General features: G+C 40.6%; 1 protein-coding gene across 8 annotated transcripts in view; it reads right to left on the bottom strand.

Annotated features, from left to right (window-relative positions):
• Positions 1–21,628, bottom strand: part of NEK7 (NIMA related kinase 7) — a 158,271-nt gene that overhangs the window by 109,313 nt on the left and 27,330 nt on the right. Inside the window, exon 1 of one of the 8 annotated variants that reach the window (XM_072733430.1) lies at positions 17,550–17,801. The exons of the other annotated variants lie outside the window; for them this stretch is intronic. The gene's annotated coding sequence lies outside the window, so the exon portion shown is untranslated. Of the gene's footprint in view, positions 1–17,549; positions 17,802–21,628 lie in introns of those variants that run through there. 8 annotated transcript variants of the gene reach the window in all.

Raw genomic sequence — 21,628 nt, 5'->3', positions numbered from 1 at the left:
GATGTGTATTCTATACTTATAGTTCTTCCTTTTCTAGAAGAACATATAAATGAGAACTGTATACAACACAGCCTTTTGAGTACAGCTTCTTCTCACACAGCATGATTTGAGACCCATCTATGTTGCTGCATGCAGCTTGTTCCTTTATATTGCTGAGTACTACTCCACTGTATGCATATACCACAGTTTATTAATCCACTTTCCAACTGTACACCTGCATTGTTTCCAGTTTTGGACAATTATTAAAAAAGTCATTATAAACACTGGCATACAGGTTCACACATAAGTTTTCATTTCACATGGGTAAATATCTAGGAATGGAGTTGCTGGATAGATAATAGTAGATTTTAGTTAAGTATGCATGTGAAATAGTTCTATTTGGTAGAACAAGAAATCAGATCAGATCATCTTCCTTGTGGTCTCAGTGATGTTCTCCTTACTCATTTTTTTTTTTTACTGCTTATTACTCTAGTAACACTATCACAGAATATGGTGATGTCCTATTTGCCTACTGGATTTGTATTTTTGTCAATTCATCAAGTGAAGAGGAAGGAAATAAGAGAATTTCTAATAAAAATTATAGTAAAACAAGAAGTATAATACACCTTTCAATTCTGTGAAAAATAGACATTACTTCCCCTGAGTACTCAATAAATTAGAGTACGTCTAAAATAAAATAGCTAATTGTATACTGAAAGAATAAAAATGCTGTATTTTCATTGGAAAATTAAGGCCATTATGAGACAGATATTTATGAATTCCTACTCCTATTTCTAAAACATGCATATGGTTAACTGGTCAGTAGGAATGGAATATTGAAAAAAACAGAATGCAGATAACCGGAGAAATATGTAAACTATACAATATAAGCTTTTTTATTTGGGATAACTTGTGTGGAATGTTTTTTCAAGACGCTGAAATGAAGAAAAGTTCATAGCACTTGGCAAACATCTTTTTCTTTGAACTAAATCTTTTTAGAGCTGTTGCTATACTTTAGGTATGTTCCCTAAAACAGGTGAAAAAAAAAGAATTCTACATTAAGATGCAAGTAAGTGTCCAATGAAATACCATGTAAAACTGACTGACATTGAAGCATCCCTGAAGTAACAAAATAAAGGTTGAGATAAGCAGGACTAATGTTTTTATTATGGTTCTTGCTGACACCTGCTGGCCCAATTTTATCTTCCTCCTTAATATGCGTTATGTTAAAAGCCTCGGACACGAAGGTTTGTATCACATAAAATAGAATCCTTAGATTAATCAATGGACCACCAACGCAAAAATCAGCCAACCAACCACTTCCCATACCCACTGACTTACTGAAATCAGTGTTGTGGCTTTACTATAACTCACCTCACACTGAATTTAATTAATTAAATAATTATCTAATATTCTGATTCTGCCTTATTTAATTCTGAGACTTAATTCTAAGTTTGGAGTTACATTTTTTTTTAACTTAAACTGCACAGCCAATGCACATTAGTAGAATTCAAAAATGCCAGAAAATGGATGCCTTTAAAACTATACAGGTAATTTTTTGGTTTGCCTTAGCACATCTAACATCCTCTACTTATAAAATAATAACATATGGCACTAAGACCTCAAGATTTTACTCTCTCCCCACCCTCCTTTCTTTACCCTAAACTCATTAAAAAACAATATGGAAGGGAAACAGCAGTTTCTTCTTCAAAGAAACTTCAGTGTTTCCCATTCCTAACATTAAAAAGACAGATAATGATGATGCACAACTAGACCTGAGAACTATACAGTATTTGAACATAACAGGTATTGGGTTCAGTCTATTTTCAGTTTAGCTCCTTGTGTCCAGGCTGAAAATGATGAACATTCTGGCAATGGCTGCCAAAACTGCCACCTGTGTTGGCCCCACTAATAAAGCTGTTTTAGACTCAGGCAAAGAACATGAAGGAAGCAGCTCGTGCTCAACTTCTTTCTGAGTCTAAACTGGATCCAAACAGACACAAGCAATAGCGTTTTTATTCAAGGACACTGGTAACTTAGTGGAAGGAGAAGGGGGAGCTGCAACCACAGCAGGAGCTCTGGACAATCCCAATGGGTTCCTGCAGTTGTCAAGTGTCATTCTTATATGTTATTACCTATTTTTAAAAAAGGGGGGGAAAACTGACACAGAATACAAACACCTCAGGCACAGAGGTCTCTTCTGAATGTCTCTTCCTTTTTTCAAACCCATCTGAAGCCCTCCACTAGTTTCAAATTCGTATATAAACGGATTTATTCCCCAAATTACAGTATTTGGAATAGTCATTTCAGACAGTATCTATAAATGAAATATGAGTCTATTTTTTAAAAAATAAATAGGTCTAAGCTATTAAACTTAAAAAAAAATTTAAGCATCTTAATATTTGCTGGTTTGAGAGATATATGCCAAATCTGCCAAATCACAGTTATAGCACAACAAAAAACAAAAGATATGGCTCATCTCTAGGCTAGTTAAGACTCGTCTCTATAGTTCTCTATCGTATCATCAAAATACAAAGACTACTACTCTCCTGAAAAGGATCTATGCATAACAATTTATAAAAAACAGGAAGGAAAACCATAGTAAACCCACTGAACTCAACCTCTGTCACTTTCTAACCCACAGATTCAGCTAATGTCTCTTTTTCCAAGCTCTTGGTACTAGCAGCCCCTGCCTTAGGCCCGGGAGTGGGGTTGATTCTTCCATTATTTCTGCCCCTACTGTTCCTGCCATAGTATTTTACTGATTAAGAAGTGTTTTCATATACAAACATATACTCCTCTCAATACTGCCTCCAAAAACGGGTTTTGCCCTCCAAAACCCAGTAAAACCGACTGAGTCAACAACAGGATCATGTTCCCTTCTTTGGTAGAGTTAGCAATGTCCCACACAGAAATCCTTGCTTCCCTCGGGCGTTAAAGAAACAGAGTTCTTAAGTGTTTGTTTGAAACACTGCTTCTCAAACTTTTCCATGAGCTTGAGGATAAGGCCTATTCCTGGAAGCTGGGAGTGTGGCTAGAGGTCCACGTAAAATAGAAATTCATGCACAGTCTACTTTCTCTTTTTAAAAGATGAGAAAGGTTTCCATTCTCCTCTTCACCATATAAAACACTTTCCCCCCCTCCCAAAAAGCTGCAAGTGTCACCGACACCCCAGGAAGCCGGTGTCAGGCAGCAGCTTGTGAGGTACAGCCCTCAGTGACCACGACCTGTCATAACCGGACTCTCCACCCCGAATCTCAGCGTTGCACCTTCTAAGGGCTGTGATACATCATCGATATCAACGGCCTCCAATTTCACATAATGCTTTTAATCGCAAAGATTAGCAGACTTCCGAAATTACTGGCAGGGTGCAGAAACCCCTACAAATGCCATCTGAAGGGTTCATGAAAATGTCATATTAAGTGTTCTATTTTAAAAGCACTTGTAATTCCAATGTGTTGGTGCTCGCTTAAAAAAGCAGCAGCAGGGCTGCTCGGGTGGCTCAGTGGTGGAGCGTCTGCCTTGGGCCCAGGGCGTGACCCTGGGATCCTGGGATTGAGTCCCTCATTGGCCTCCCCACAGGGAGCCTGCTTCTCCCTCCACCTGTGTCTCCACCTCTCTGCATCTCTCATGAATAAATAAAATCTTTAAACAAAAAAAAAAAAGATTAAAAAAAAAAAAAAACAGCAGCAGCAGCACTTCATTAACCAACAAATTTTTGCTTCTATTTTTTTTCCTTGCGCCTCCTCCTCCCTGAGCTAGAGTGGACCCAGGTAAGGGGGCACTGGGGCACAGCAGGCCGGGGCACACCCCCCACGGAGGGCAGAAGGGACAGTAGGGGAGCCCAGCCCGCCCACCTTGTGCACGCAGCACGGCAGGTGCAGATGCGGGTGCAGGTGCACGTGTGGGTACAGGTGCAGGTGTGGGTGCAGGCAGGTGCGGGTGCAGATACTGGTGTGGGTGATGGTGCAGGTACAAGTGCAGGTGCGGGTGCAGGTGAGGGTGCGGGTGCAGGTGCGGATGCAGGCGCGGCACGGTCCACCGTGGGCCGCCAGCTCAGGGGTACCACCTTCCCGGACGAGCGTCTGCGGAGGGCGCAGCGCCAGGCGGGCCTCCCCTGCCAACCCCGGGCCGGCCGAGGGCTCTAGGGCGTGGAACCCAGGCTGCAGGCTGGGGCGGCCCGCACGGCGCCTGAGTTCTCTGCGGTGGAGACAGGCCGCGGCTCCAGGACCGCTGACCGTGGAGGGCGACCCATGGGGTGCAGACAGGACATGGGGTGGGGAAGGCCGGCTCAGCCTGTCCGCAGACGTGGCTGGAGGGCTTGGGGCTAATCCCACAGCACAGTGCCCGCTAGGGCTGCCACGTGCTTGGTAGAAAGCCTCTGGCTGAACAGACGCTCCTCGCTCTGCTGACTTTGAACCAGAGTTCGCCTCCAACCAGCAGCCAGAGATGACCTATTTTGAAATAAGAGCTTCCGAGTGACTTTCAAGAGTTTCTGGTTAATGGTCACTGGGGGGTAAGAAGGCACACCTCCCAGCCCTTCACTGCTTCCTCGACGCCTGACCCATCTCCAGGGCAGGAACCCCGATTGCCTCTCCATGTCACCTGGATTCTCCGGTGGCCCATCAGCATCAACAGAGTAAGGTTCCAGAAAAAGAAATGGGAACAGAAAAGCAATTTTAACAAAATCAAGTGAGGACAAGAGAGGAGACAGTGAGAAAAATGTCTTTTTTTAAGCTATAGCCAATTCCTTATAATATTAATGATGGGAATCCTTGGGTGGCTCAGCGTGGTTCAGCGCCTGCCTTTGGCCCAGGGCGTGATCCTGGAGACCCGGGATCGAGTCCAGTGTCGGGCTCCCAGCCTGGAGCCTGCTTCTCCCTCTGCCTGTGTCTCTGCCTCACTCTATGTCTATCATGAATAAATAAAATCTTTAAAAACTATATTAACGATGGATTTCTATAAAAAGAACTAAGTGAATCTCTTAAGTTTGGTTATCTAAAACAGAGATCAACAAACTCTTTCTATAAAGAGGGCCAGATGGTAAACATCTTAAACCTCACAGGCCATCCAATCTCTGCTGCACTCACTCAACTCTGTAACGGGCAAAGCAGCCACAGAGAATATATAAAGAGGAGTGGCTGTGTTCCAATACAACTCTATTTACAAAAAAAGGTAGTGGCCACATTTGGCCCACAGGCCACAGTTTGCCAACCTTTGATCTGAAGTAACGTTCGTTATATCCTGTGGCCCAATGAAATCTGGAACCTCAAACATACTGTATCGGCCCTTGTTATCTGAAACCCTCTGTACTAAACTTGGGGCTTGCCCATTTCCACCATAAACTCCTGGTTTTTCAAATGCAATTAATAAAATGAGTCAATGAGATAAAACAAAAACCAGACCTATTAAATTCATACTGAAATAAGACTAAAATATTTTGTGGTTATCCTAAATACTATCGAAAATGCTATGGATCCCAACAACTCAATATGATTAAATACAGAATCGAGGGAAGGTACCCAGTAAAGTCTATTATCACAAATAATCCAAGAAACCAAAAAGAAAGCAGTGGACAGGATAAAAAGCAAAGCAGAGATTTTGGCAGACTCGTGGTGCTGGGGAGACAAAAGTGGAGTGCAGAAAGCATGAAGGGGCAGAGGCCTGGGTAAACACCCTAAACATTCAGACAGGACCCCTAAAGGCCAGCCTTCCCTTGATCAAGATGAAGGGCGGTATGTCCACTAGGGGAAAAAAACTGAACCATCTCTGGAGATGGTGACACCATTCAGAGTCTCTACAAGTTTTCACACCCATCTCATACACAATTAAAAAAAAAAAAAATCACCCGGTTAGCCAAGAACCTAAAAGAAAGGGTGGGGTGGACAGCAAACAACAGAAAAGAGTGTACAAAGTGAACCAGATCTTCGAATCCTCAGAAACAAACTTTAATTATGATCAATATGCTCTATAAATCGGTGGAAAATAAGGAGAACTTCATTCCAAAACTGCAATTTATAAAGAAGAGACGAATGGACTCTCCACAAAAGAAACAAACAAAAGTCCTAATCTTACGCTGGCTCAAACAGATCAAAAGATGCACTGCAACTAATAGAACAGTGAAAGAATATATATCTAGCAAGGTAACAGGGCAGGGGGTAGAATAACAGTGACAAAAATGGAATGGCTAAAAAGGGAAGGCCAAGAGGGAGGGCAAAATGGGAACAAAGAAGAACTGGCGCAGAGAAAATAAATAAGAAGCTGATAGGCTTAAATCCCAATCTATCAGTAATGACATTACATGTAAATGAACTAGAAGCTCCAATTGTAAGACAAAAATGGTAAGATTTTTTTTTTTAATTCTAGATGTTAAGATATGTCCTACATAGTAGAACACAGGAAGCTATCTTAAAAGAATGAACAAGAAATATTATGTGAATACTGCCCCAAAGAAAGCTAGCATGACTACATTTATATTAGACAAAGTCGTTTTTAAGACAAAATGCACTACTAAAAATCAAGGAGGAGTATCTCATCAAAATAAAAGACTCAAGACAGTAAGATACGATAATTCTATATTTGAGTAACACTGCCCGAGACTACACAGTACAAACTGATGGAACTGAAAGGGAAAAAAAAAAAAAAGACAATTTTACAATCCAGAGTTGCCGGTTTGAAAACCTCTCCCTCGGCAACAAACAACAAGCAGACCGAGAAATGTTGAATGGCCTGGGTGGGAAAGAGTTAGGCAGCCCCATAACTAATTAATAGCATTAAGCGTGTGCCCTGGAAAAGAACAAAGTCTGAAAATCAATATCCAGCAGGTGCAGCGGCTGCGGGGTCGCCCCTCCAGGCAGCTCCCCGAGCGGCAGGGAGTCGCGGCCCTGGGGTCAAAGCTCAGCCCCTCCCCAGGCCACCCTGCCACCGCGAGGGTACAAAGGTCCAGACCCCTTGCGCCGCAGTTCCGCTCCTTTGGCTCAGGCCTGCGTCCTTCGCAGGTGGCGTCCCCCCAACACGTTCTACAAAACTCGGGCAGCACGTGCAGAGCTCTAGGCCAGGGTCTGTCCCTGGAGGATCCGGTCCACGCTGGCTGCCAAGGGGAGCGGTCCAGAACGCAGACCCAAAGCCCAGATTCTGCAGCTGGATCAGGTGATGGGTGAAGTACACACAGCCCTTCTTGTGAGCCCTTTCAATTCACCAAAGTTTTTAAGAAATTAAAAACTTAGGAAAAGGGCAAAGGATCCCGCTGAAGGAAATGCACTGGCAGGTGAAATAAGCTCAGGCTTCTAAGAGGTTGACAGGAAGTGGCAATTATAAGGTCTACGGAATCAGCTGTTGCTGGGGTGGCAACACATGGGGGGGTGGAAGGGGAATGAAAAACCAAGAAGGATTTGAGGTGACAAGTGAAAAGTAAGAAGGCTTCTTTCATCCAGTGCGGTCAGAAAGCAGCAAGGGCAGAGGACTGGGGCCTAGGAGCTAATTATCAGGGCAGCAGATCCTCAAAGAAAGCTGGAATACTCAATCCTGAATACTCAACGCTGCCAAGACTGCTATTCTGAGGTCAGGATCCTCCTGCCTAGGAATACCTGAGACCCTTAAGACTTCCTGTAAGGACAACTGGGTCAATACTTGAAAACCCTGAAACTCCAGATCGTCCTAAAATTTCTGGGCCTGCGAAAGTGGCCCAGTACCCGCTCCCCTACAAGCAATACTGATGCTTCTATCTTGTAGGACATACAAGCCCCCATCAGGATCTACTCCCACCCCCTCTCACGACCATCAGACCAGTAAGAAGAATCAAGGGAAAGGAGTAATGACCAGAAGGGAGTACAAGGAAGGCCTCTACAGTACTGGTAATGTTCTGTTAGCTTCACCTTGGGGGGAGGGGAGGTCACATGAGTGTGTTCATTTTGTAAAAATTTACTGAGCTGCACACTTAAATATACTGCTTTTGTCTGTTGCACTTCAATAAATAGTTTTTTCTTTTAAGCAATGACATTTAATTTACATTTTTAAAGAAAGTGATTTAAGACATTTCCACATTTATGGTGACTATAGCCTGTCACTGTCACATTAGCATCCACATGTTTCTATCTCTTTATTTACATAGTAAGGCAGCTACCATATTAATTAAAATTATTATTTTAGAAATCTTAATTGTCAAGAAAACAACCTTCAAATACACATTAAGTGACAAAATGACAAATGTAATCAAATTGTGACAATTTCTATTTATGTTCGTACACTAAATTGATAACAATCACTGCACATGTTGAAAACAAAAGTAGATATATCATTTATAGGTTACTATATGCCAAGCACTGGGCTAAGTGCCTTAAATGCATTACTCATGTAATTCTCATAATGATTTTCACTTATTAATTCTGAATAGATACATCTGTAAGACATTGCTCTAGATGTGAAAGATTTAATAGCACACAAAAAGTCCAAGTCTCACCTAGTGGTGCTATTACTATGCCCAAGAGGAAACTCAGGCTTATTCAGGTTAGCCATGGCACCCCATGGTCACTGAGGTAGACTGACCAACCCCACATGCATTCCCAACCTCTCCCTTGCATACTTATGCCACAGATGCTAAAAAGCAGTCTCCCAGCCTGTCTTTCAGCTAAGATTGATCATACGACCTAGTTTTCCAAACATAAGCAAAAAGTCTCTTATCCTCCCCCCACCCCCCAAAAAAAAATCAGCAAAAGTTTCTTGTCCCAGTGAAAGCTGTTTCTGTCCTTCCCCCTTTCTCCCTTCCTGCAATGTGGATACGATCCTCAAGCTGAAGAAGCCATGATGTTCCAGGAGAAAGGGTAAAGAATCAGATACCAGCCGTGACATCGCTGAACATTACACCAAAGCCAGCAGCTATCTAGACTCCCAGATTTCTCATTATGTAAGAAAAATAAACCCCTCTTTTTGTTTGTACCCCTGTTGTTCCTTGAAGCTGAAGGCATTCCTAACAGGAATAAGGAAAGGAGATTCAAAGCTATGTCCATCTCCAAAGCATCAAGCTGGAGAATTTTTCTAGGAAAGCTTACTCCAAACTGTAAATACATGTTACTTTCCACATAGAAATGTTTGTTTCAAAGCCAGACAGCTTTAATTTCTAAAAAATCAAGAAGACAAATCATCCAAGAACTCTGTTCTTGTCATTTTTTTTTTACTTGATTGCTGCACTGAATAACCCTTTCTTGACGTTTAAGTATAGCTTTTTACACACTATCCTGTGAACAATAATGTGCTTTGAGCTGTTCAGAAGTATTATGCTTTAAAATTAATAATATGAAACTTTTTCCAATTTTCCTATACATAAGAGTCTGGATTATTTTTAATTGGCAAGTTATAACTATTAATCTTCAATAGTTAAGACCTAAATCCAAGAAGATAAATGCCCTCCAGAAACAAAAGCAGTAACAAAAGATACATCTGTAAATACCTTTTCATTAAAAGAGGTATCTCTGATAATTGAAAAGTGCTCTTCCTCCTTAAATATGGTAGATTAATAAATGTCTCCTTCAAACAAAAAATACTCATGTTCAGGTTAAGTTCAAAAATCAAATTAAAATTTCATTTTAAAAGAGTCAATCCTTGCCCTCTTTCAGTTCACAACAATAGGGGAAATATTTTTAGTGGTTAAAATTGGTAATTGTCTTGAATCCTCTAGAATGAGCATCCATAATATATTCCTGTTAAATCACATATCTGTGACCAAACTAAAGGAGAGTCAATAGGGTTGATTCCACAAACACATATCCAACACTTTGACTATACTAGGCCCTATGAGGAGGTGAGGATTCCCTGTCCTTTTAGCCTAGTGAAAGATACAAACATGTCAATTATTGCAAATGTATGCACAAGTACTCCTGCAAGTACAGAGGCCTTAAGATTGAATAGATATAGGGATGGTGACGGTATTAACGGAGCCAGGAAGGCTTCCCACTGACCTCCAATCACTGTGTCTTTCCTTCTTCCCACTACTCTCCACTGATTATCCTTTACCAGTAGCAAATAGCAAATCACCACCTCGGGCCCAGCCTCTCCTATAAACAGCTCCACCTGGAGTGTCAGACACCACAAACTAAAATATCCAAAAGTGAACTAAACATCTTTCCCCACAAACTGCCTCCAGTTATTTTCTACTTCAACCAGTAAACACTACCATCCTCCTGGTCACTATGATGGAACCTGGAGTGTCTTTCATTCAACCCTGTCCCCCCACATCCAATCAATTACCAGATTATAAAAATTTAAAAAGAACAGAAATAAATAGAAAATAAAGACCATAAAACTCCACAAAACTAAAAGCTGGTTCTTAAAAAAAATTAAATTAAAAAGACAGATAAACTTGTGGCAAGACTGACCAAGAAAAAAGAAGAATGCAAAGATAAGAATCTCAGAGGGCATAACTACAAATCCAGTAAAAAAGAAATGTAGGGAGAAGAAAGAATACAAATAATGTTATGTCAATAAATCTAAAAATCTTAGATGAAATGGACAGTTTCCTAAAAGGCAGTATGTGTGCTTGCATGTCTACAAAACTAACTTTGAAATATGAAAGAAGGGCAGCCCTGGTGGCCTAGCGGTTTAGCGCCGCCTTCAGCCCGGGGTGTGATCCTGGAGACCCAGGACTGAGTCCCACGTCGGGCTCCCTGTATGGAGCCTGCTTCTCCCTCTGCCTGTGTCTCTGCCTCTCTCTCTCTCTCTGTGTGTGTCTGTCATGAATAAATAAAATCTTAAAGAAAAAAAAAGAAATATGAAAGAAAAACCAAAAATAGCCAGGAAATTTTTTAAAAACATCACCACCTCAAGAGCTTTTCCCAAACAGATATCAAAACTTACTGAAAGTACAAGTGAAGCAGGAAAAAAACAAGACCAAAAGAACAGAAAAACATCCCAGAAACAGAACCGCTCATGTATGAAAACTTTGTGCCTGACAGAACAGGCTTACTTAAGTGGCACAGAGACAACTGGTTATCAATTATTTTTACAAGAAAAAATACACTTCCATGCCTACATACACATAAGAATTACCACCTTGCACTATGCACAGAGGAATAAAGACCTAAATGTGAAAAGTTTTTACTTTAAAATTTTTTGAAGAAAACAGAAAAGTATCTTCATGGCATCAAAGTAGAAAGAAATATACTTCAGGTTAAAAGATACAACCATTAGACACTGACTAATCCAGTCTATTCGTCAAGAAAGACAACTGAAAAAAATGCAAAAAGAAGTCACGGACCAGAAAAAAAAAAAATCCTCGTAATACATACAACCAGTATGTAAACAAAAGGTAACCCAATTTTTTCAAGATTGGCAAGAGACACAGACTGGTAATTTTCAAAAGAGCATCTGAAAAAATATTCAACCTCGGTACAAATCAAGGATATGCAAACTAAATTAACAATAGAATACCATTTCATATCCATTATCAGAATAAAAACTTTATTTTTTTTAATAATAAATTTATTTTTTAGAATAAAAACTTTAAATTCTGGCAAGATAAAAACCAAGCTAAGGAGCAACTGGAACTCCCATATACTGTTAAGTGGCAGGCAATGCTCCATGACTCCCCAATTCCCCTCATGGGTAATATCCGAAAGAAACTCCCACATGTGCACAAAAGACATACACAAGAATGTTTAGGACAACAATGTTTATAAAAGCAACTGCCAGAAATATTATTAGCTTGGGCCAGGCCCTACCCACCACCCCCAAAGGAGAATTAACAGCCAAGGACTGCTTCACGGATTAGGTTCCTGGTTTGAGGGTTCCTAATCCACTGAGTTAAAATAAAAGTGATCTCTGTTAGTGTTTTAAAAACACTTTAAAGATATAAAAGTGATATCATGAGACACATCAAAGAAAATCACAGCTAACACACCAAACACTATATAAAATCTATGACTACACCTCTTTACTATTTATCTAATAGAAAACATAGCAAAATCCTTCTGACTTAGAAAAGTCAATACTCTAATAAGTTCCACTTGTTGCAAATAAAAGAAAAATTATCATCCTTCTGTTCTTGGGCCAACCTCCTAATATATAGTGGAATTAAAGAACAAAATATTTCTAGGGAAAATAAATACTAAATTTCTATATTTATAATTATTATGATTCTTCATTTAGAAAAACTGTATTTTAATTTCTGCATTTCATAAAACATAAAAGCATATTAACTTTGTTAAATTAAGTATTAATTTTGTTAAATCTTAACCCACCTAAAAAAACATTAAAGAAAACTAATGGCATAAAAACTCCACTTGACACTGGGTGTTGTTATACTATATGTTGGCAAACTGAGTTTAAATAAAATACAAATATATATCTCTATAAAACAAAACAAAAACAAAAAACTCCACCTGGCAGTTAGAGCTGGTCCACCTGTTTCATGAAAAAATATCAGGGCATAGAAGGTTGGAGGCACGCTGAAATTTATAGGAGTCTCTAAGAGTCTATTATGTTCGTCGCAACTGATTGCAAACTGGCAGCATTGTCTCCATACGATGACCCTAAAATGAACTGAATTATGAATTTTCACAGTGGATTCTCATGGCAATTCTGATCATATTAGAGATATTGGATATTTTTTAGACATTTTTTAGGAAAAAAAAACAATGCTCAAGGAAAATTTTCATCAGAACATCTTCATCTGTTTCATTTGTTTCAAGTATAATACAAGCACTTTTGGAAATAAAATGACTAAGAGTGGAGGAGAGAATTATTCATGGTATTTGGAATGGTGAATTTCATGTGTCAAGTTGATTGGGTCATGAGGTGCCCAGATATTGGTTACGCATTATTTCTGAGCCCTGTCCGTGAGGGTGTTTCTGGATGAGATTAGCATTTGAATTGGTAGACTTGAGTTAAGTAGACGGTCCTCCCCAAAGTGGGTGGGTCTATCCAATCCTTTGGGAACTTGAATATAACAAAAAGGCTGAGCAAGTTAGAATTCACCCCCTCTGACTGACTGTTGAGCTGAACATAGGTTTTCTCCTGCTCTTCGAATGGGGCTTACACCACTGGCTCTACTAGTTCTCAAGCCTTCAGACTTACACTAGAAGTTATCTCCCACTGGCACTCTTGGTTCTGAGATCCTCACACTTGAACTAGAACATACAAAATGAGTTCTTTGGACTCCGAGTCAAAGGCTGGGGCCTTTGGACTCTGACCAGAACGACACCACCAGCCTTCCTGGGCCTCCAGCCTACATATGGCAGATTTCAAGACTTTCCAGGCTTCATAATTACATGAACCAATTCCTTACAATCTTGTGTGTGTCCTATTGGTTCTGTTTCTCCGGAAAACCCTAAAACAATATTGTATTTTTGAATTAACGTTTGTTTACAAAGCCAATACAAATCAAATAAGTAAACACAAAATAACATCCTTCCTTTTTTTTCGAAACCAAGTTAAATTCGGATTTTGAAAACAGTATACAAATTCTTTATTCATTCTGACTTCTTAAAATCAATTAAACACTGCTCAATTGAGTTGTTACATTTATAATTTTGAAAAGCTTATCATCAGAGCTTTGTAGCTATTTTGAGTATAATTCTAAAAATACAATGCAGCCTCACAAGGAACGAATAAAATAATTTTAAGTTGTTGATTCCAAAAGAATAAATATTTTGAAATATTTTGAAACATAAAATTAGCCTTCATCTTAAAAGCCATTAACATTAATCTGAATGTTTAAAGAGGCCTGTAAGTGGGTCATGAGATATTTTGCTCCCAGGCTCAAAATCTGTATACAAGTTGTTCCCTGGAAAGAATTTTCAACCAAAAGTTATAAAAACCAAAAGAAGGATTAATAATGGAAAGTCTGACCTAACATCAGCCTGACTGCTATGATGATAGTCTACTCAGCGGTATCCTAAGACTGTTCCTCTACTCAGAGTTTGAATGATCCTTAGGTTCTTTCAACTTGAGAGATGCCGGTATCTACTTTTTCTCTCAGCTGTGCTTTATATATAACTAATCAAATTATAAGACGTTGGGGTTCATATGATCAGGGATATACTACATCATAATTAACAAAAAATAACAAAACTTTTAAATGCCTATACCACTGTTCATTCTTTTCCAACGCGACATCAGAACCAGTAAAACCTTAATTCAAATATGTAATAAGCCACATATAAACTAAGCTAAAATTTAACACTGATGTACTGATGTATTTCCTTAAGCAAATCGTTACTTTAGGACTTTGAAAAAAGACTCAAGAGAGTAATAATTTTACTGAAATATCACTGGCATACAAATCTTATTTATAATCTACAAATGATTCTGTTCTACTCATTCAAGTAAACTTGGTTCAGGGTAGTGAAAAGAAAACATGAGAGTCAACAGTCATGAATCTAAGATCTGGTTCCACTGCTTACACATATAACCTGCCATGTGTCACTGAACCCCACTGAGCATCAGTTTTCTTCTTTTTGCAACATGGAGACGGTGACACTTCCATGACCTACTACACACAGGACTCGGTGACGTAAATTATGAATACATTTTATTAACTCTGAAAGCAGAACTCAAATGTAATATATTACTATACTATTACAAGTATATTATTTGAAAAATACAGTAACATTTTAGATATTATCTAAAAAATAATGTCAGGAGAGCCAGTCTGTCACGGGTCCCACATGTCCCTGTATGGTCTCACTGAGTAAACCAAACTACATGGTGCGCTGACCTTGAGCCCTTTCTGTATCTAGTGATCAAGGTAACCACAGTGTAACTTCAGCACAACTGCTCATTTGCTAGGTGACCCTGACAGGTTTGGTTGCTACTTGCTACAAAAGGTGCTGAGCCCTCAGTCCTGGATTTCCCAGCTGCAACCCAACTCCCTGCAAGCACAGCCACCATCCATCCAAGTGCATCACATCTCACCAAGGTACGTGTGAGCAGGAGAGCCAGCAGTACCTATACCGATGCTTGCGCTGTTTGTGACAGTTTTAAAAACTGTCTTGCTCTGACAGCTAAGTCTCATTGTCTACTTTCACACCTATGAAGCTGTGGCAAACCCAACCTGCTTGTTTACTTAGTCATTTCCTTTGGGATCCTGTTATTTCATGCATTGCCTCTGAGGTCTGGTTTTTCCTAAAACTCTTGGTGCAAGCAGTACGCTGAGATACGAGATGATGATTTTTTGGAAGCCCTCCACAGGGCCTCGCTAGAAGACCACGTGGATACAATTGTTGAAACAGGAGTCCCCTAAAAAGAGATGGATAGAATCAGCACCAAAACAATTTGGTTCAGAAACTGAACTATGGGAGCCCCAAAGCATCCGACTGGTTGAAACCAAAACAGTCTGGTTAAAACCAAAAATGCCTCTACAGATCCAGATTCCTCCACAGAAATCAATCCCCTAGTCCTGGAGGAACAACAGAGCTGAGTGGCAACCTTAGAACACACTACCTAACCCTGAATCCTCGCACCCTAATTTATCAGCCTTTAAAGAAAAGGGGGACCAGAGATGGAGCCAAGATCTGTCCATTCCCAAAGAAGGACGGCAGGGGAAGGAAGTCAGGGTGGGAGACAGAAGCTCTTCTGGATACTGATGTTCCAGGGGCTATCTTGTCAGCTTTCTTAAAGGGCAGAAGCCACACATTCAATTGGCTGAAGTTGGAAACAGAATAAAAATAGAAGTTACGGGACACCTGGGTGGCTCAATGGTTGAGCGTCTGCCTTCGGCCCAGGGTGTGATCCCAGGGTCCTGGGATCAAGTCCCACATCGGGCTCCCTGCAGGGAGCCCACTTCTCCCTCTGTGTCTCTGCCCCTCTCTCTCTGGGCCTCATGAATAAATAAACAAAATATTTTTAAAAAATAATAAAAAATAAAAGTAGAAGTTACTGGAACAATCCAGGTGGGGACATCTGGATCCTTGCTGGGCACTGCTGCTGCCTTTCCTCTCATTACTGCAAGTACACTCGCTACTGCAGTTGTACTCTAAGTGCTCACTAATCCGAGGGGTCTTTTCTCAAAGTGGAAGATCTGCTTGCTAGAGGCGACAGTAAGACAAGTGCATTAACACATCACGTCGTTAGGCAGTTCTCTCTCATGTTACACAACAAAAACAACACAGAAAAAAAAGAGGAAAAAAGAAATCACAATTTTGATGAAAAACCTAAGGGCAGCAAGAATACTGAGAGATGTGATGTTGCAATAAAATCACCTTGTGTGGCCTTGTGAAAGAGACTCGTGGGAGCTGGAGGCCTACGGTGGATTGTCACCAACTGAATCCAGTTGTTGCCCATTGCTCTGGCTGTTCCAAATATTGTGACTGTGACTGAATCAACTGCACAAACTGACGACCCTGGGTATGCCTTCTTGGCCACTGCTAATGCCTCTCCCTCTCTCCCTCTCTCCCTCTCTCCGCTAAGGCCTCTTTCCTAATCCCTTTGGTACCATAAGATCAGTATCAGCTTACCTTCACCTGCAGGTTCCAAGACAGGTTTACTAATAAGTAGCCTCAGGGGTCCTAGAATTCTGTTGCTGTTTCCACCAGTGCAACATGGAGCAAGCCCTTTCCCTTCAGCAAAGACTTGGTTCCACTACATGAATGGTATCGCGCTGAGACGCTCAAATAAAGGGCAGGTGGCAACGGCGCTGGAACAGAAACTGACTCACATGAAAGCCCAGGGGTGGTTCCATTAATCCTGATAAGACACACAGGGACTTGCAAATTCCAAGGCAAATTCTTGGGAGCAATGTGGGCTACCCTGAGTCAGTAAAGGAAAAATTACTCATCCTCTGGCCTCTGGCTACCAAAAAGGAGGCCTGGCACTAAGTTGGACTATTTGGTACCGGAGACAGTCTGTGCCTCAATTAGGTGATCCTGCTCGGGTGACACAGACTTCTGGTCCCATAAAGCAGTGCAAGTACTGTTCCCTGGCAGTAGAGCTCATGCCCCACAGCAAATGCTCAGGAACCTATCCTTAATTTTAGCCAACGAGGCTAAACAAGCTCTAGAAGGTCAGGACATCAGTTTGAACTCTCTTGCACAAGCCATATGGGTAACACTCTAGCCTTAAACTACACCCTGGCTGAGCAGAGTATGTAGGACTTAGTATCACCAGACAGTGGAACAATCCACATGTCCCACAAGAAAGGAAGCTAAATTACCTGAAATAAGACCAATCAGTACTCTCTGGGTTTTTGTTCAGTTGGCTGAACTGAGATGAAAACTGCAGGTTGGCTTCATCCGATTGACAATCATCTTCATCAAGTGTTGCATGAGACCATCTGAATGGATTTGGTCTCAGCATCTCTAACCTGAACTGCTGACGGTGTGGCATACTCATGTGAAAGCTGACTTCAGCCAATGTTTACAGCCAAAGAGTGGACTATGAGAAAAGGCTATCTATCATGGGTCCCAAGAGCCCCCACACAGCCTTCTGACCAAGTGCACCAAACCACAAGTACACCAACCAATCCTCTGTCCTTCGGCCATTTCTGTAGCTAATCACATAGGTCAAGGCAACCACAGCATGACTGCAGGGGGATGCAGTGCTCCCTGCCTGCCCCCAGTGAGGGGACACGCTTGCTCACTTACCACTTGCTTCGAATGTCGGTGAGCCCTCAGCCCTGGACTCCTAGGCTTTGACCCAGCTCAGTGAAAACACAGCAACCACCCAGGCCCATCTTACGACCTCCATGGGATTTGCGGGTAAAAGAATCTGCTTGTTATGCCGATGCTCCTGCTATTTCCTGTGCTATAATAAATTGTTTTGCTCTGATCTCTGAGTCTCTGTCTACTTTCAGACCTACGGAGTTACGGCAAGACATCCTACTTGCCTGCTTTGTCACTGACTTTAGAATCTTTGTACTCCTTGCCAGCCTGCACGATGGCCGGAAAACAACAATACTGAACAATGACCACGGTAACAACTTGTTCTACACACAGGATGCTGGTATTTCAAACCTTTAAAAGGAACTGTGAAAGTAAGAGAAAGTTCAATGAATCAGAATAGTTACTTTGATGGACCTGATTTTTTTATTTCACCAAACATCACAACTGATATGCCTGACCATCACCCGGAATGCATTACCGAACCGAAATTAAGTAGAAAGATAATACATCAATAGCTATGGAAATAATTTCAATTATATCCTTTCACAGGTAAAAATAATTTCCACTAATCATTTTACTGTTCTAAACATATTTATCATAAATTTAAATAAAATGCCCATTAGAAAGATGATCTGGTAACATAAATCTTCCAGGTAGTTAAAAATTGCAGCATAAATTATCTCTTTCCTGCATTATCGCACAGTTCCTTTGAGATAAGGTCATCTTCTAGGGCCAAGATCCTGTGTACATGCTTTAACAAAGAAAATGATTTATAGATTTTCATTTTCACTTTCCATATTTCAGTATGCACCCACTGGTACAGCCTCAGGAAACTAAAATAGAAACAAACGACAACTTATCTGGAAGACAAAGTAGCCAATCACCAAACTGAGTTAAGTCCAACAAAACCCAGCTTTATACATTTACATATAATTTTTTTATGCAAACTCTGTTGAAACAAGTAACAATACTACCTTTCTCCTCCCTCTGGCCCCTTTCATCCATTGTTATTTCCTCACCAATTTGTAGTTAAGACTTACACCCATCATACAATGTGCAGAAAACAACTGCAGTTCAGACTATACGAGGAAGGTACCTGTTTTCTTATCAAATTCAACAATTTTCAGCTTTCTAAGGCTGTTTTCCTGGATGACACTTTGGTTAGCATGAATACGTGGGTCTCAACTCTCAAGAATACAAGAAGAAATACACCCATAAATTAACCTCAACTTCAGTGTGTGTTGCTCACAAATACGTTGTGTACTCAGTACAACACTCTCATTAGTTGAGAAAAAGTTCAGAATAATAGTCTTTAATGTTTAAGTCAGTTCGGGCGCAGTTAAGGAAAAGAAAAGGCATATATAAAAACAAAGAAAAAAATCTCCTTGAGTATGCTCCTGTTATATCTGTGCCCACTTATGCCCACTGCTCAGGAGACAGCAAAAGGTCACTATAAAAAGCAGTCAACAACAACAAAAACAGCTTCCAAATCCATCATACCCTGGGGAGCGGGGAGATCAATGTTCTCCAAGAAAGGAAAAGTAAAAATCAGTCACAATGCTAAACGCTGTAAGGAGAACCTGATCAGTAAGGCAAACCCAACCACACACATGCTAACAACCCAGAATTAGTTGTTGGGAAGGCAATTTAGCTGTCACCTTAACACATTTAATGCACAGATAGCCACAACATTAGGATAGATAAAAAAATAACACGATCACAGCTGATTTTGGAGGAAGGCCCTAGTAAATTTATTTCTAGGTCAAAATGCACAATGGGAAGCAAGTCAGTATAATTATAGATCAAATCTCCTAATGCCACAGGTCTTTTTCCATTTTTGGCAATTCACATACCGCACCACCATTTTCTTCTAGTGTCTCAGGCTGACTCAATTTGTGTTTTCACTCAATTTCACTGACACGGACATGGTCAATGACACAGATCTAATTAAAAACCTTTAACTTAATCCATTTGAGAATTTTTATGTTTACATCCTTACCACTTTATTTAAGGGCCTATTATAGGCCAGGGACTACACTAGGCACTCGGCATAAAACCTGCACACAACTGATGGGGACTCTGCCCCGAGGACCCTGCAGTCTAGTTACAAAGACAGGCTTTGATGGGGAGTGTGAGAAGTTTGACAGGTGAAAAATGCAAGGTGATAAGGGAGCATCTAACAGAGTTTGGGGTGGGGGTGGGGGTGTCAAGGAACTCTTCCGGCTGAAGAAGCGAGCAGAGGGTCTTATGGCTAAGTAGGAGCTCATTTAGGAAGGGGATATGGGAAGGGGAAGAACCAGAGCTGGGAAGGATCCAGGCAGCGCTGTCTCCAGATAGGAGGTATTTTCTCTCTCTGCCTAGTGCTCATTATATACAGAAAGGTTACATTTCATAGTGGTCAGAGGTGGCTGTTAACTTTCAATATGTCAAAACTTGGTATTTCTTAAATTTCTTGTTTCATATTAGACCACTATAATTCAAGAAATGACACTCTTAGTTCAAGTCAGAACAAGACTTGAATAAGACTTTAATAGATCTATCAAGAAAGCTTTGCTGAGGCACATGGTGAACTGGGAGAGATTCATTCCCTCCTCCCAGGGAGGTATAAAGTAAAAAATGTATGTCTAAAGTGGTTTCACAAATCTGGTTCACACACAAAGGGAGGCAATCGTTGATCTTCATTAAAACAAAGTATCTGCCTGAAAACCTGGCTTATCTCAACTGATGGACCCAATTCCCAATCATAACAAGTTCAAACGCAGATTCACTAAGCAAAAAATCTTTTGAGGAAAAAAACTATAAAACATGGACGGTAACTGCCAAGTAAAAGAAACACCTCGGAGACATAAGGTGGAAATCTACAGTAATGTGTCTCTATTAGCATGCTTGTTCGTATTTTGGAAACAGAAGAATGAAGATTTTATTTTTAATACAAATTTTCTTAGTACCTTTCAAAAGCACCTTGTCCCCAGACTCTCCCAGAACCGCCAGCAATATTCTGTTTTGGATTAGGATGTTTTGTCATTGCATTCACGAAGATAAGGATAATCTCGGTTTCACTGCTGCCATCACCGTTGCGGTGTGTGTATACATGCTTTAAAGTTGGTAAAACTAAACACAGACCAAATCTAAGGATCTTTAAGTCCAACATAGTCACAAATCTTCTACAGTTTTGAATGATCTTGAAAAATAATCAAACAGCTCAATAAATATACAAGCAGTTTAAATATTTAAAATGGAAAATACAGGGTGCCTGGGTGGCTCAGTTGGTTAAGCGTGTGCCTCAGGCTCAGGTCATGGTCCCAGAGTTCTGGGGTCCAGTCTGTGTTGGGCTCCCTGCTCAGTGGAGAGTCCGCTCCTCCCTCTGCCCTCCCCGTGCTCGCTCTCTCTCGCTCTCTCTCAAATAAAATCTTTTAAAAAATGAAATGAAATAAAATGGCAAATACATTCTGAATTTTCCAACAATAACCATGTAAAATTGGTCTGTCAAATAGGTTCACAGGAAATCAGGCAACACCTATCAATTGATGAAATCAGTTCAGAATTGCACAGCGCTTTTTATCCACTCATTCAAAAAACACCACCTGGGGATCCCTGGGTGGTGCAACGGTTTAGCGCCTGCCTTTGGCCCAGGGCGCGATCCTGGACACCCGGGATCGAGTCCCACGTCGGGCTCCCGGTGCATGGAGCCTGCTTCTCCCTCTGCCTGTGTCTCTGCCTCTCTCTCTCTCTGTGTGTGTGACTATCATAAATAAAAAGAAATTTAAAAAAAAAAATCAAAAAACACCACCTAGTTATAGGGTCATAAACTAATTATTATAAAGAATTCTGATGCCTAAGTTAGTAAAATATTATGCACACTTACTTATAACGCAGCTACCATTTGTGAAAACTGTCCAATGAAGAGCATCAAAGCCTTGGATACTACTAGAGTAGCTACTGTATTGTGAATAATCAATGAATAGTAAGCAACATCAATACTTTTCTTAAAAACTAGTCTGGCATGTGCATATCTCATTTAAAAAAAAAGCTATTGCTATTTAAGCATCAAACTGTTAAAT

The sequence above is a fragment of the Vulpes vulpes genome, chromosome 13 (assembly GCF_048418805.1).
Source record: "Vulpes vulpes isolate BD-2025 chromosome 13, VulVul3, whole genome shotgun sequence".
Taxonomy (NCBI): Eukaryota; Metazoa; Chordata; class Mammalia; order Carnivora; family Canidae; genus Vulpes; species Vulpes vulpes.
The sequence above is the reverse complement of the archived record's forward strand: the minus strand, read 5'-3'. Positions and strand labels throughout refer to the sequence as shown.